The sequence below is a fragment of the Bufo gargarizans genome, chromosome 3 (genome assembly GCF_014858855.1).
Source record: "Bufo gargarizans isolate SCDJY-AF-19 chromosome 3, ASM1485885v1, whole genome shotgun sequence".
NCBI classification, from domain to species: domain Eukaryota; kingdom Metazoa; phylum Chordata; class Amphibia; order Anura; family Bufonidae; genus Bufo; species Bufo gargarizans.
The window spans coordinates 298,607,422-298,622,078 of record NC_058082.1 but is presented as its reverse complement, the minus strand read 5'-3'; the positions used below and the strand labels follow the sequence as shown (position 1 = coordinate 298,622,078).

The 14,657-nt window shown below is 44.9% G+C and overlaps 1 protein-coding gene across 2 annotated transcripts in view; it reads right to left on the bottom strand.

The window, feature by feature from the left end:
• The window catches only part of ADGRB2 (adhesion G protein-coupled receptor B2), a 509,181-nt gene extending 501,823 nt beyond the window's left edge, over positions 1-7,358 (bottom strand). For both annotated transcript variants that reach the window (XM_044285131.1, XM_044285132.1), the window contains exon 1: positions 6,943-7,358. The gene's annotated coding sequence lies outside the window, so the exon portion shown is untranslated. The remainder of the gene's footprint in view (positions 1-6,942) is intronic.
• Between the last annotated feature and the right edge of the window lie 7,299 nt (positions 7,359-14,657).

Sequence of the window (14,657 nt, the reverse complement as noted above, 5' to 3'; positions counted from 1 at the left end):
TTGGTGTGCACGGGGTTGTTTGTGTGTTCACTTCCCCTTTAAGTTGCTGACTTCCCTTGTCTGGTGTAGGAAGGGTTAAATCCCTTCTGTGTGTGTGAGCACTGGGTGTGTCTGTGTATGGGTGTGACTACATGGGCTATAAAGCCTCAGTTAAAATCAGTAGTCTGAGGGGTACTCCAGCCTTGTTTGTAAGCTGGAGGCACCCTCCTGGTCCCTTATACCATCTGCCAGTGAGAGCCACCCTTGTGGTCATAAATGTTATATGTGATGTTAAGTTTATGTCACACATGATGTTATGAAGGTGTGTTTATTAGCTTTATTTCCTGTTTTATTCATGAAAACCTCCTACTTCTAGACGCTGCTCATATATCTTATTAGGTAATGTATGTCTCCATTGAGCACTGAGATTGCACAAGGGTATCCTAATCAGTTATACCAATTCTTCAGCAATGCAAGGAGAACTAGAAGAGAACAATAGGACCACTCGTTTAGCTTCCGGATAACAACAATAATCTGCAAAAACATACAAAAAAAACATAAACATCATACAAATATTAGTTGATTATGTTGTTGCCAATGTCAATCACAGGTAAATGAATCTCACTTTTCACTTGCTGAATGATTTGCGAACACTATAGGCCTTAGTACAATGTCTGATATATCAGTCCTGAGAGAAAACAAGCCTTGATAGGCTCTGTGTATACAGGGAAAAGACAACGGACATGGACGAGACCTGTCAGACTCCGCTGACCTATAATGGAGTCTGTCGAGATCTGTTGAGGTGTTCTGCCGTTTTGACAGGAAACATGGTACTATATGCCAGTGTTTCCCAACCAGTGTGCCTCCAGCTGTTGCAAAACTACAACTCCCAGCATGCCCGCACAGCCAAAGGCAGTCCAGGAATGCTGTGAGTTGTAGTTTTGCAACAGCTGGAGGCACACTGGTTGGGAAACACTGGCATATAGTACCATGTTTCCTGTCAAAACGGCAGAACACCTCAACAGATCTCGGGTTGGGAAACACTGCTATATGCAACAAGGCCACAGATGTGTACAGAGCCTGTCCATGGTAAATAATCAGAGGTTTGTTTCCATTGACACAGTATTGATATATGATGCCGCCATTAAGTCCTAACAACACTATGTATAAAATGGTGGGGTGTAGTGCCCAAATAACAATGCTATATCATTCCCAAATAATGCCAGCGTCCAGACTACATAAAACCACCAAACTTACCAAAATATCAGCCCCATATAGCACCTACACACATTATACACATTCTAGTTCTATAAAGCACTCAAATAATATTGCTTTACAGTGTCAAAATCATTGCGCCATACAGTGCTACAAAATACTGCCGTATGGTGGTCACTCATAAAGACCTTAAAGGGGTGTACAGGAGTAGCAAAACATGTCCGCTTCTTCTGGAAACAGCATCACACCAGGTTGTGTCAGGTGGACATGTGTGGTACTGTTTGTAGAAGAAAGCAGCCATGTCTTTAAATTACAGTATTATACAGAATCCCAATGAAACCACCATAAATAATTAATAGCATCACAGGGGTTCTCTGGGAAAGATTTAAAATGGCCGCCAGCAACCTGTCCTAGAATGTGAGCAGGACTGGCTGTCTACACTTGCAGAGCTGCCTTGGAGAAGGGGGGTGAGGCTCACTACACTCTGGTACTTGCTTATATTACATATTGATGAGTTTTCCTATCAGGCTGCTCAGCCATGATGGCATATCATAGGCAGGTCCACATCATTACCATCTATGGTAGAGCAATTGTCACCGACAGTTCTGTGAGAAGGTCTGGTAGACGTCCTTCTCTACCTCTTACATGATGTTCTTTGTTTTGGTTTCACTTTCTCATCTCCTTCTCCCAGGTGTCACCTATTTAGACTAATCGTCTCCCTTTATATTCCCTCCCATACTGCCTCACTTTGCGGTGTATACTACTTCCTGGATAAAGTATTCACTGCTGGAGGCTGCTGCTGCTGTTTACTCAGATAAGTCTTTTCATGTATTGTGTTTCCTTGCTGGCTTGATTCTAGGTGACCCTGACTCCATCCGTATTAAGTGCAGGGATCCGGTGGTCATGTCCCCTCACTATTATAGGGTTTTCAGGTGCCACACAGTCTTAGGTACGTGGGCATGCAGTCGTCTACCATTGAGACCCTTGCATGGGCATAGCAGTCAGGGAGAGCTCTTAGGGTTTTATAGGGCTCAGCTATATGCTCCTTAGTTTGGGATCAAGCCAGTCGGACGTTTATTCATAAGTTCCAGCTATCTGCAACATCATCCGTGACAGCAATGTAGTGAGGCCCTGCCCCATCACACCCCCCAGGGAGCTCTGCAAGTGTAGGCAGCCAGTCCTGCTTTTAGGACAGGTTGCTGGAGGCCATTTTAAATAATTCCCGAAGAACCCCATTAAATAATCCCCATTAAAATGCACTGTACCAGGTAATATCACTGTACAACATGATAACCTGCCATGTATACACACCACCCCGTATACATACCGCTGATTTATGCAAGGGTACTTTCACACTAGCGTTAAAGTTTTCAGGTATTGAGTTTTGTCATAGGGGCTCAATACCGGCAAAAAACGCATCAGTTTTGTCCTAATGCATTCTGAATGGAGAGCAATCTGTTCAGTATGCATCAGGATGTCTTCAGTTCAGTCACTCTTACAGTATTTGGCCAGAGAAAATACCGCACATGCTGCAGTATTTTCTCGGGCCAAAATTCCGGAACACTTGCCGGAATGCCGGAGCCGGCATTCATTTCCATTGAAATGTATTAATTCCAGATCCGGTACCAAGTGTTCAGGAAATTGCCGCATTGACGGATCCAGTTTTCCGGTCTGCGCATGCGGCAACCTTTAAAAATGTGAAAAAATATATATACCGGATCCGTTTTTCCAGATGACACCGGAGAGACGGATCCGGTATTTTAATGCATTTGTCAGACAGATCCGGATCTGGAAACAAATGATACTCATTTGCATACAGATTTCCGGATCCGGAAGGCAGTTCCGGCAACGGAACTGCCTGCCGGATTCTTCTAACGCTAGTGTGAAAGTACCCTAAATTACACACAGCAGATGTCATAATACAATACCTAAAAGCAATAAATGCAAATACCCTCCTGAAGTAATCTGATACCAAGAGCCTAGATTATGGTACCACCCCTTCCAGATACACAGATATACACACTAACGTCTCTATAGGCGCTATTGCTGCCTGGGAGTGTTTAATATGCAGGATAGGTCATCAGAATCTGATTGGTGGGGGTCCAACTCCTGACGCTCCCACCGCTATGTGACTAGGCTGCAGCACTCCGTGGAGCCCCAAGGCCTCTTTCGAGGCCAGTGATGTCATGTGTCACGGGATGAGAGAAAGCGACCGCGAAACACGTGTCAGGATTAGGACTACATTGGTCTGTATACTTTATACAATTGTCTCCTGCATGCATTGATCTATACTTTGGCACTTTGCGCTTTATTTATATGTTTTTTTTGGGTGGGATTTATGTCATCCCCTTATATCTACAGGAGCATCCTACTTTGATGTATTATGTATAGTGGTCCTGTGGGCATTTTTCCTGGGAATGTAATGCTGCTAATATATATACCGGTATATATTTATGCAATTTTATTTTTGTAAATGTATTAGTCTAATAAAATCTGTTATCTTTTGTACTATATATTTGCTGCTGTTTTTCTTTGGGGTTAATTGGCCTAGGAAGAGGCTGCAGCGCTCATTGGAGTGCCGCAGCCTCGTCACACAGCTGATTGGTGGGGCTGCCGGGAGTCAGACCCCCACCAATCAGATCCTGACGACCTATCCTGAACACTCAGGAAACCCCTTTACGTCATTTCTAAGCTTTGAGATGGTTCCCATGTGCATTTCCATGTGTGAGGCCTACGGTATTTGGCTTCAGTCAGGTGGCACTTCCATCTTAGTACTGGAGTTGTAAGTACATAAGTATGTACGTACATGAGAAGAGGTTCTGGGCTGCTGGCATCTAACCAGGTGGTGTATTGGAGGAGCAGGGGAAGAGGAGAAGGAGGGTGAGGTCCAAAAAATGAGCTAATCCTTTGTTAACAATTTTAAATTCTGGAGGACAGCCCTATTCCGCATGAACCAGGTGGCCCAGGTTGATCAGCTATGCAGTACAAGGAGTTGGGGGGGATACAGAGAGAGAAGAAATGAAAAGGATAGGATACTGTCACACAGCCAGGCCATATCTGTAATTTATAGAGCCCTTCTGTTTAAAATAAACCAAATTAGCGCCATGATGTCCCAGAAGTTCTCCATGTGCATTCAGCCGCTCGGTCCGAGCCACAGTAGCTCCACAAAGCAAGCTCAGCACTACCGAAGGTAATAAATCTCGGCACGTTGGGGGAGTTAGTAAAATGAATACAGGTCCACATTAATAAATGCACCAAATGCAAATGGACAAAGAGGAGCTGGTCCAAGGAGTTTATAGGTGTTGTATGGAAATCAGGGGGAGATTAATGAAGCTAGCACATTGCATACTTATGATGTTTACAGGAGCCATAAACATGTCTGAATTTAATGGGCATGGAGTTCGATTCCAGATGGCTCTTCCTGAACCGTACAGTAACTGCAAATAACAGCCTTTTTAGGTACAGGATGGTGATATGATGGACAGTAAACCCAAGGAACGGTGCAAACCAAGTAGATATCCAGAATGGAGCTGGGCCATTCTAGATACACTGCTGATCTTCCTTAGCTGAGATCTTATATAACCTGGTTCTTCTGGCAATGCTTTCTTCTACCTGCACGTGACCCGAACCACTAGCTGGATATGTCTGCTCTGGCGCTAGGGCAACATCCTTTTAGGAAGAAAATATTTTTATGGGCAACATCAAATGTCTATTCTCCCTGGTGCCTAGTCCTTCAAGCATCGGTTCTCCATGAAATCATGGCCGGTCATCAATCAGTCATACCCCTTTAATTGAAGCCACTCCAGAGGCAGATGATCTTGCTGGGTGAAGTAACTGCTGGCTGCTCAGTTCTACTGCAGCGGCCACTACAGGCGAAATGTAGTATTACACGTGACTGTTGAAATGAATGGCCATCTGGACTGAGTGGGGATGCTGCTTGTTGGTAGCCCCCTGTTTTGGCTCATGCAAGATGTCCCCATTTCCAATATTCACGTGGAAACAGGTTGTGGTGATGAGACAACCCCTTTAACCATTGCCATGGTAGCACATATGCAATGACCTCGAATGATGCATTTTAAAGCACAGTTATTACTGGAATACTATAATACTTTGGTCGGCACATTAGATGTCACCATAAAAGGCCTCCAATGTAAGACAATTACCCTTTGGCGACCTCATCTTAATTATTCTTTCTTCACAGTAAAATAAGGATGAAGTCAGGTTTCCTTTGTCGGCAGCAATTATGTGGAAGTTTCGCTGGCAGAACAGAAGTAGATCTAGATGCCAGTCCCCACCATACAGCTTTACTTATGTGGGTGAAAGACCTTGGATGGATAAAAGCTTCCATTAATGAACTGTGCTGGGGACCTGCTGCCCATTACCAGACACTAAGGAGAGAAATGTCCAAAGCATTTGTTCAGACCAGACTACAGGAGTCAGCCTCGTGTGTGAGGAGAATGGCGACACTGCAGAATCATCATCCCCACCATCCAGATAATTCTCAGAACATGGGACTGGAGGAGGCGATCCCATCAAGAGCAGCAGCCAGCTGATTCCTGGATGGAGAAGGGGTGAACCGACAGGACAACCAGAAAAAGATGGATAGACAGACAGACAGATCTTAGATATGAGAAGAATAGATGGATAGGTAGACGTGAGAAGACTAGATAGATAGAGAAGTAGATAGACAGCTAGATATTAGATATGAGAAGAATAGATGGATGGATGGATAGATAGATAGATAGATAGATAGATAGATAGATAGATATGAGATAGATAGATAATAGATAGATAGACAGCTAGATATAAGATATGAGAAGAATAGATAGCTAAATAGAAGATAGATTAGATGGATAGATAGATAGATAGATAGATGAAGAATATATGGATAGATAGATAGATAGATAGATAGATAGGAGATAGATAGAAGATAGATAGATATAAGATCGATACCGTAGATACACAGATAGACAGAAGGGAGATCAATAGATAGAGATAATAAATAGATAGACAGATAGACAGATAGATAGACAGATAGATAGTAAATGGATGGATATATGATGGACATGATATAGGCAGACAGTTAGGGGAGTACTAGATGATCAGTAGTTAGATATGTTTTAGATAGATAGAATGACAGATAGTAAAATGGATAGATATATGACATACGTGATATAGGCAGACGGATGGAAAGATGATCAGTAGATACCTGAAATAGACAGATAGATAGATGGGGGAGCAATACGATGGATGGATAGATAGATAGATAGATAGATAGATAGATAGATAGGGCATGGGGAGGTGGAATGCCAGAGATGGATGGGCACAGAGGCCACTGACAGGTCACACTTCCAGCCATGGGGAGAGAACTATCAAGCATTAGGGCTGAGCTCTTCTGGAGCCCATTCTGGAGAAGTGCTATACAATCTCCGCATCCTCCGCACTTTCCCCGGAGCAGCTGTGACGGAGGAGGCAGCGCAATGTGCCGGAGGCCACCAGCCCCGCTCCACATGCATGTGTGCCACCAGAGTGAGGAGCTGCCCATATGACACCAGTGCCCAGAGCCAGGCTGACCCGCCACGTGATGGAGACCATGACGGAGCTCAGCGCTCACAGCCCCTGCCACGGACACACGACTACCTGCCCGCAGCCGCCAGCAGCCACGGACACACGACTACCTGCCCGCAGCCGCCAGCAGCCACGGACACACGACTACCTGCCCGCAGCCGTCAGCAGCCCCGCTCTTACCTGGTCGCTGTTAGCAGTACTTTCTAGAGGGGGAGGCTTTGTCCTGCCGCCTGGGATGTCCCATGACCCGGGGTGTCTGCCCGTGCTCTGCTGTCACATCTCCCCGGATAAGTTTAGTCCTCGTGCTGTCAGGACCCGCCGGCTGTGAGGAGGCGGACGGCTCCCTGTCTACCGCAGGAGGCTAGTGCATGATGGAGCATTCCATGTGTGGATCGTCTCCTCCATCTCTCGGCGGTGCAGCCCTCCTCCTCCTCTCTCTGCTGCCCCCCGCACTCCTCTCAGTGCCTCCTCCTTAACTCCGCGCTCAGCTCCAGCCTTCACTCACTTCCATCTCTGGGGTCTTCCAGTTCCTGTGCCCCCAGTTCAGCCTCTCCTCCACAGTATACTAGGTGCCAGGTGATGGAGGTTGGGTACAGTCTGACCCTCTACAGGATTGCTGCGTCCACCCCCCAGGGCACGATGTAGTGTGCCAGCTGTGCCCGCCTCACTGCCTGATGCCAGTCACCGTGCTGTGATGGCTGATGAGGGTAGAGTGAGGCCCTGTGTGTCCAGCCCTGGCAGCTGTGCCCTCTCTCTGTGTACCAGGCTCAGTGTATCTTCTCCTCCATCTCTCCTCCTCCCTCAGTCTTTCCCTCTCTATCTGCTCCCCCACACACTCCCTCTCTCAGTGCCTCCTCCTTAACTCTGCCATTCTCTCCATCTTTTGGGGTTTTTCTCCTGTCCCTGCTCTTCAGCTCCGCTTTTTCTGCCCTGTATCATCGTGTGAGCCAACCATTCCACTCCTGGACCCCCCTGACTCTCCCTGATCCCAGCACGGAGATCTGTCTGGCTCATAGCAGAGGGGGGAAAAAGCGGGCACAGCTCCACTCAAGAGGGCACCATCCAGGGTGCATTGACACCACCGTAACTCTGGGTTCACATCCGTACCCCAAAATGCCAACCCATTCATTTCAATGGGGCCGCAAAAGCTGCTGACTGCATCCCTTGTTCTGCACCCATTGTTCCGCAGCCCCGCCAACAATATAGAGCGTGCATTTTCGATATAGCGCCAGCCATGTGTGGTCCGCAAAATGCAGAACCGGAAAACACGGTCATGTGAATGCACCGTAAATGTTGCAATGCTGTACCCAGAAGCAAACATTTGTGGCTCATTCATTTTTTATGTATTTTCAAGCCAGCCCATAACATAAACTACTATCAAAGCAGGATTATAATCAAGTGAAGACATTAACCCTTTCTACCCCGGGACAGTTTTCACCTTCCTGCCCAGGCCATTTTATGCAAATCCGCCATGTGTCACTTTATTTGGTAATAACTTTAAAGGTACTTTCACACTAGCGTTTTTGTTTTCCGGTATGGAGTTCCGTCCTAGGGGCTCAATAGCGGAAAATAACTGATCCGTTTTATCCTAACGCATTCTGAATGGAGAGCAATCTGTTCAGGATGCCTCAGTTCAGTCCCTATTACGTTTTTTTTAGACTGAGAAAATACCGCAGCATGCTGCAGTTTTCTCTCCAGCAAAAAATCCTGAACACTTGCCGGAATGCCGGATCCGGCATTAATTTCCATTGAAGTGTATTAGTGCCGGATCCGGCATTAAGTGTTTCTGCTAAAACTGAATGGAATTGCCTGCCGGAATACTCTGCTGCAAGTAGGGTTGTTGCGGGTATCGAAATTTCGATACCCAATCAATACTTTTGTATCGATACCAGGATTTCCATTTTTTCGATACTGGGCTGCGCTGACAGCAGCGCGCTCATGTTCTCAGCAGCACAGGGGAGAAGGAATGCCCAGGAGAGAAGCTGATGTCTCCTCCCCATTGCTCCGATAGTAATTAGCATACAGAGCAGGAGACTGTAATCGGGGCACAGCGGGCGAACGGAGCGGCGCCCAGGAATAATAGTAGGTGCAGGGAGATCCCTGGGAGCCGCTGTACATGTCCTGCTAACTTTACTAAGTCCAAACCCATGAAAGGTCGTCTTTAACTTTTAATACAGGAGGCGGGTGTCGGCAGCAGACTCACATAGCCGGCACCCTGCCCCTGACAGGGAGCTGCGATCAGCGGCAGTTAACCCCTCAGGTGCGGCACCTGAGGGGTTAACTCAAAGTGACCTCAGTTCCGGTCTGAAGTCGCTTTGTGCGGCACCTGAGGGGTTAACTGCCGCTGATTTGCTGTCAGTACCCGCCTCCTTTATTGAAGGTTAATTATCATTGGTGGCGCAGCACCCCCTCCCCCTCAACCCCCCCAGTATTAAAATCATTGGTGGCAGTGGCCACAGGGTCCCCTCCCCTTCTCATTGGTGGCAGTGGCAGCTTCTGATCGGAGCCCCAGCAGTGTAATCCTGGGGCTCCGATCGGTTACCATGGCAGCCAGGACACTACTGAAGCCCTGGCTGCCATAGTCAGCTCCCTGCTGCTGTGTGTACTATGCACAGGGCAGCAGGGAGAGTGTGAGATCCTATTCACCCTAATAGAGCTCTATTAGGGTGAATAGGACAAGGGATGAAAAAATCACAGGTTCTAGCCCCTAAGGGGGGAAATAGTTATTTAATAAAAAGTAAAAAAAAAAAAACACCAAAATATTAAGTATAAACAATAAATAAACATATCACATATCGCCATGTCCGAAAAAGTCCAAACTATTAAAATAGAAAAAAATCTATGCGGTGTATACGCCGGAACAGAAAAAAAAATGCGCGATTCGCCTTTTTTTTAAAATGCGGAATGCACGTGGCTTTTTTGGTTTATTTTTTTAGCGTGGTAACGAATGGTATCGAGTATCACAATACTTTTTTATAGTATCAAAATCAAATAAAAAATTTGCTATCGCAACAACTCTAGCCGCAAGTGTGAAAGTACCCTAAAACGCTTTTACTGATCCAGGCCATTCTGAGATTGTTTGTTCGTCACATAAAGTACTTCATGACAGTGGTAAAATTGAGTCAAAAAATGTCATTTTTATTCATAAAAAAATACCAAATTGAAAATTTTTCAAAACTCACTTTTTAAAGACCAGTTCAGGTCTGAAGTCACTTTGTGAGGCTTACATAATAGAAACCACCCATAAATGGCCCCATTTTAGAAACTAGACGCCTCAAGGTATTCAAAACTGATTTTACAAACGTTCTTAACCCTTTAGGTGTCCCACAAGAATTAATGGAAAATGGAGATAACATTTCAAAATGTAACTTTTTGGGCAGATTTTCCTTTTTAATCCATTTTTTTCCGCTAACAAAGCAAGGATTAACAGCCAAACAAAACTCAATGTTTATTGCCCGGATTCTGTAGTTTACAGAAATACCCTATATGTGGTCGTAAACTGCTGTACAGGCACACGGCAGGGCGCAGAAGGAAAGGAACGCCATATGGTTTTTGGAAGGCTTTGTGCTGATTAACTTGTTTTTAGCGCTCACAATTGTACCTGCTGCTTGCATGTTTTTAATCCATGTCATCAATTCACGGGCGCACGATAGTGGCTGGCGGCGCCGGCCGCCCCCCTGTCCGCCTGTATAAAGCGCATGTGTGCGCGATGACGTATTCAGCGGCCTGAGGAAGCGCGATCCCACGCGCGAAACGGCCGTCGCCGCTTGCAACATTGTGTCCGGCCCTGGATCCTTCATGCTGTCTTCTAAGGAAGTCTGAATAAAGAGGTTATTAGTGTTCCGGTGAGTGCCGCAACTTTGTTACATCTTCTCTTCGCATTGTAAGTTTAAGCTGCCATGTCACATTTGAAGACCCCCTGATGCACCCCTAGAGTAGAAACTCCAAAGAAATGTTAATACTATTTTTGTTCTATATTACACTTTTTGTGAGGCAAGGTAACAAAAAATAACTGTTTTGGCACTGTTTTTATTTTTTGTTATTTACGGTGTTCATCTGATAGGTTAGATCATGTGCTATTTTTATAGAGCAGGTTGTTACGGACACAACAATACCAAATATGACTACTTTTTCTGTTTGTTTTTTTCAGTTTTACATAATAAAGCATTATTTTCTTTTAAATGATTTTTTAGTGTCTCCATATTCTGAAAGCCATAGTTTAAAAAAAAAAAATTGGCGACTGTCATACTTTTTGTGATGTAAAGTGGCTTTCTTGACACTTTTTTTTTACAGTGTTTATCTGAGTGGTTAGGTCATGTGATATTTTTATAGAGCAGTTTATTATGAACGCGGCAATACCTAATATGTCTACTTTTTCTTTTTTATTTATTTATTTCACTTTAGCACAATAATAGCAGTTTTGAAGAAAAAAAAATCATATTTTAGTGACTCCATTGTCTGAGAGTGATACCTTTTTTTTTTTTGACATATTGTATTAGGTAGGGTCTAATTTTTTTACAAGATGAGGTGACGGTTAGATTGGTACTATTTGGGGGCGCATGCACCTTTTTGATTGCTTGGTGTTGCAATTTTTGTGATGTAAAGTGACAAAAAAATTGCTTTTTTTACACTGTTTTATTATTATTATTTTTTATGGTGTTCATCTGAGGGGTTAGTTCATGTGATATTTGTATACAGCAGGTTCTTATGGATGCGGCGATACCTAATATGTCTACTTTTTTATTATAAAAGTTTTACACAATAACAGCATTTTTGAAACAAAAAAAAAAATCATGTTTTAGTGTCTCCACAGTCTGAGAGCCATATATTTTTTTGGGGGCGATTGTCTTAGGTAGGGCTCATTTTTTGTGGGATGAGGTGACGGTTAGATTTGTGATATTTTGGGGGGCATATTTTGGTGTTGCACTTTTAGTGATGTAAGGTGACAAAAAAATGTTTTTTTAACACAGTTTTTATTTTATTTTTTTGACAGGTGTTTACCTGAGGGGTTAGGTCATGTGATATTTTTATAGAGCTGGTCGATCCGGACGCGGCAATACCTAATATGTCTACTTTTCTTTTTTTCCCAATTTTTTTAACTTTATTTTGATAAAACTTTATTTTTTTTGTAAAACTTTATTTTTTTAACTTTTATTTAACTTTTTTTTTTTTGTCCCACTCTAGGACTTCAACTTTTGGGGGTCAGATCCACTTTACAATGCATCACAATACTTCTGTAGTGTGATGCATTGGCTGTAAGTGTATTACCAGAGTAATACACTTACAGCCTGCTTCCTGTGAGATGCAGGGGGCTAGATCTCACAGGGTTACATGGAAGGCAGCCACGATGCCTAAAGAAGGCATTGGGCTGCCTTCCCTGCCATTAGGTCCCCGTTACAGCAGCGCAGGGGCCCGATGGATGCTCGGATCCCCACACAGACATTGCGCGTGCCACGGTCAGCGCTGACAGCGGCACATCAAGGGTTATTGTGTTTTCACCGATGCCGTTGCATACAGCAGGGGTCCAGCTATCAGAGACTTCCGAACCCCGCCGCTGATCGGGTAGGTGCAGGAGCTGCAGTAATAGTAGCGCTCAGTAAATAGTACGACGCTGGTCGGCAAGTCATGTCCCGCTGCTTCCGTACTATTACGGCACCGGGCAAGAAGGGTTCAAAGGGGTTTCCCAGACTCCTTATACATACTGAAGATATGTTTTCAGGATATCTCATTGATTGGTGGAAGTCACCCCGCTCCTCTACCGATTAGTTCTTCCCTACAGTCTCCAGTGCCAGAGCCAGCTTCTGAATGGAGCAGGACGTACAGCGCTATTCAAAGTGTAGTGGCTGTGCTGGGTTACTGCAGCTCAGCTTCCACTTAAGTGAATGGGAATGAGCTGCAGTAACCCGGCATGGCCACTACACTTTGAACAGCGCTGTACGTCCTGCTCCATTCAAGAGCTAGTTCTAGCACTAGTGACTGCAGGGAAGAACTGATCAGTGGAGGAGCTAATCAGATAGTAATGAGCTAGCCTGAGGACAGGTCATCAGTATCAGGAGCCTGGTAAGCCCTTTTAAAACATAACTTTTACTACGTGAATGAAAAATAGCCATATACAAGACAATCACAGAGTAAGGCCTCATGCACATGACCATTGTGTGCATCCGTGGCCGTTGTGCCGTTTTCAGTTTTTTTTTGCGGACCCATTGACTTTCAATGGGTCCGTGGAAAAATCGGAAAATGCACCGTTTTGCAGCCGAGACCGTGATCTGTGTATCCTGTCCGTCAAAAAAATATGGCCTGTCCTATTTTTTTGACGGACAACGGTTCACGGACCCATTCAAGTCAATGGGTCCGTGAAAGAACACGGATGCACACAAGATTGGCATCCGTGGCCGTAGGTTACTTTCATACAGACGGATCCGAAGATCCGTCTGCATAAAAGCTTTTTCAGATCTAAGTTTTCACTTCGTGAAAACTCATATCCGACAGTACAGGTCCTTCTAAAAAAATTAGCATATTGTGATAAAGTTCATTATCTTCTGTAATGTACTGATAAACATTAGACTTTCATATATTTTAGATTCATTACACACCAACTGAAGTAGTTCAAGCCTTTTATTGTTTTAATATTGATGATTTTGGCATACAGCTCATGAAAACCCAAATTTCCTATCTCAAAAAATTTGCATATTTCATCCGACTAATAAAAGAAAAGTGTTTTTAATACAAAAAAAGTCAACCTTCAAATAATTATGTTCAGTTATGCACTCAACACTTGGTTGGGAATCCTTTTGCAGAAATGACTGCTTCAATGCGGCGTGGCATGGAGGCAATCAGCCTGTGGCACTGCTGACGTGTTATGGAGGCCCAGGATGCTTCGATAGCGGCCTTAAGCTCATCCAGAGTGTTGGGTCTTGCGTCTCTCAACTTTCTTTTCCCAATATCCCACAGATTCTCTATGGTGTTCAGGTCAGGAGAGTTGGCAGGCCAATTGAGCACAGTAATACCATGGTCAGTAAACCATTTACCAGTGGTTTTGGCACTGTGAGCAGGTGCCAGGTCGTGCTGAAAAATGAAATCCTCATCTCCATAAAGCTTTTCAGCAGATGGAAGCATGAAGTGCTCCAAAATCTCCTGATAGCTAGCTGCATTGACCCTGCCCTTGATAAAACACAGTGGACCAACACCAGCAGCTGACATGGCACCCCAGACCATCACTGACTGTGGGTACTTGACACTGGACTTCAGGCATTTTGGCATTTCCCTCTCCCCAGTCTTCCTCCAGACTCTGGCACCTTGATTTCCCAATGACATGCAAAATTTGCTTTCATCCGAAAAAAGTACTTTGGACCACTGAGCAACAGTCTAGTGCTGCTTCTCTGTAGCCCAGGTCAGGCGCTTCTGCCGCTGTTTCTGGTTCAAAAGTGGCTTGACCTGGGGAATGCGGCACCTGTAGCCCATTTCCTGCACACGCCTGTACATGGTGGCTTTGGATGTTTCTACTCCAGACTCAGTCCACTGCTTCCGCAGGTCCCCCAAGGTCTGGAATCAGTCCTTCTCCACAATCTTCCTCAGGGTCCGGTCACCTCTTCTCGTTGTGCAGCGTTTTCTGCCACACTTTTTCCTTCCCACAGACTTCCCACTGAGGTGCCTTGATACAGCACTCTGGGAACAGCCTTTTTGTTCAGAAATTTCTTTCTGTGTCTTACCCTCTTGCTTGAGGGTGTCAATGATGGCCTTCTGGACAGCAGTCAGGTCGGCAGTCTTACCCATGATTGCGGTTTTGAGTAATGAACCAGGCTGGGAGTTTTTAAGAGCCTCAGGGATCTTTTGCAGGTGTTTAGAGTTAATTAGTTGATTCAGATGGAAGGGGGCGCACACTGTGCCACCAACAA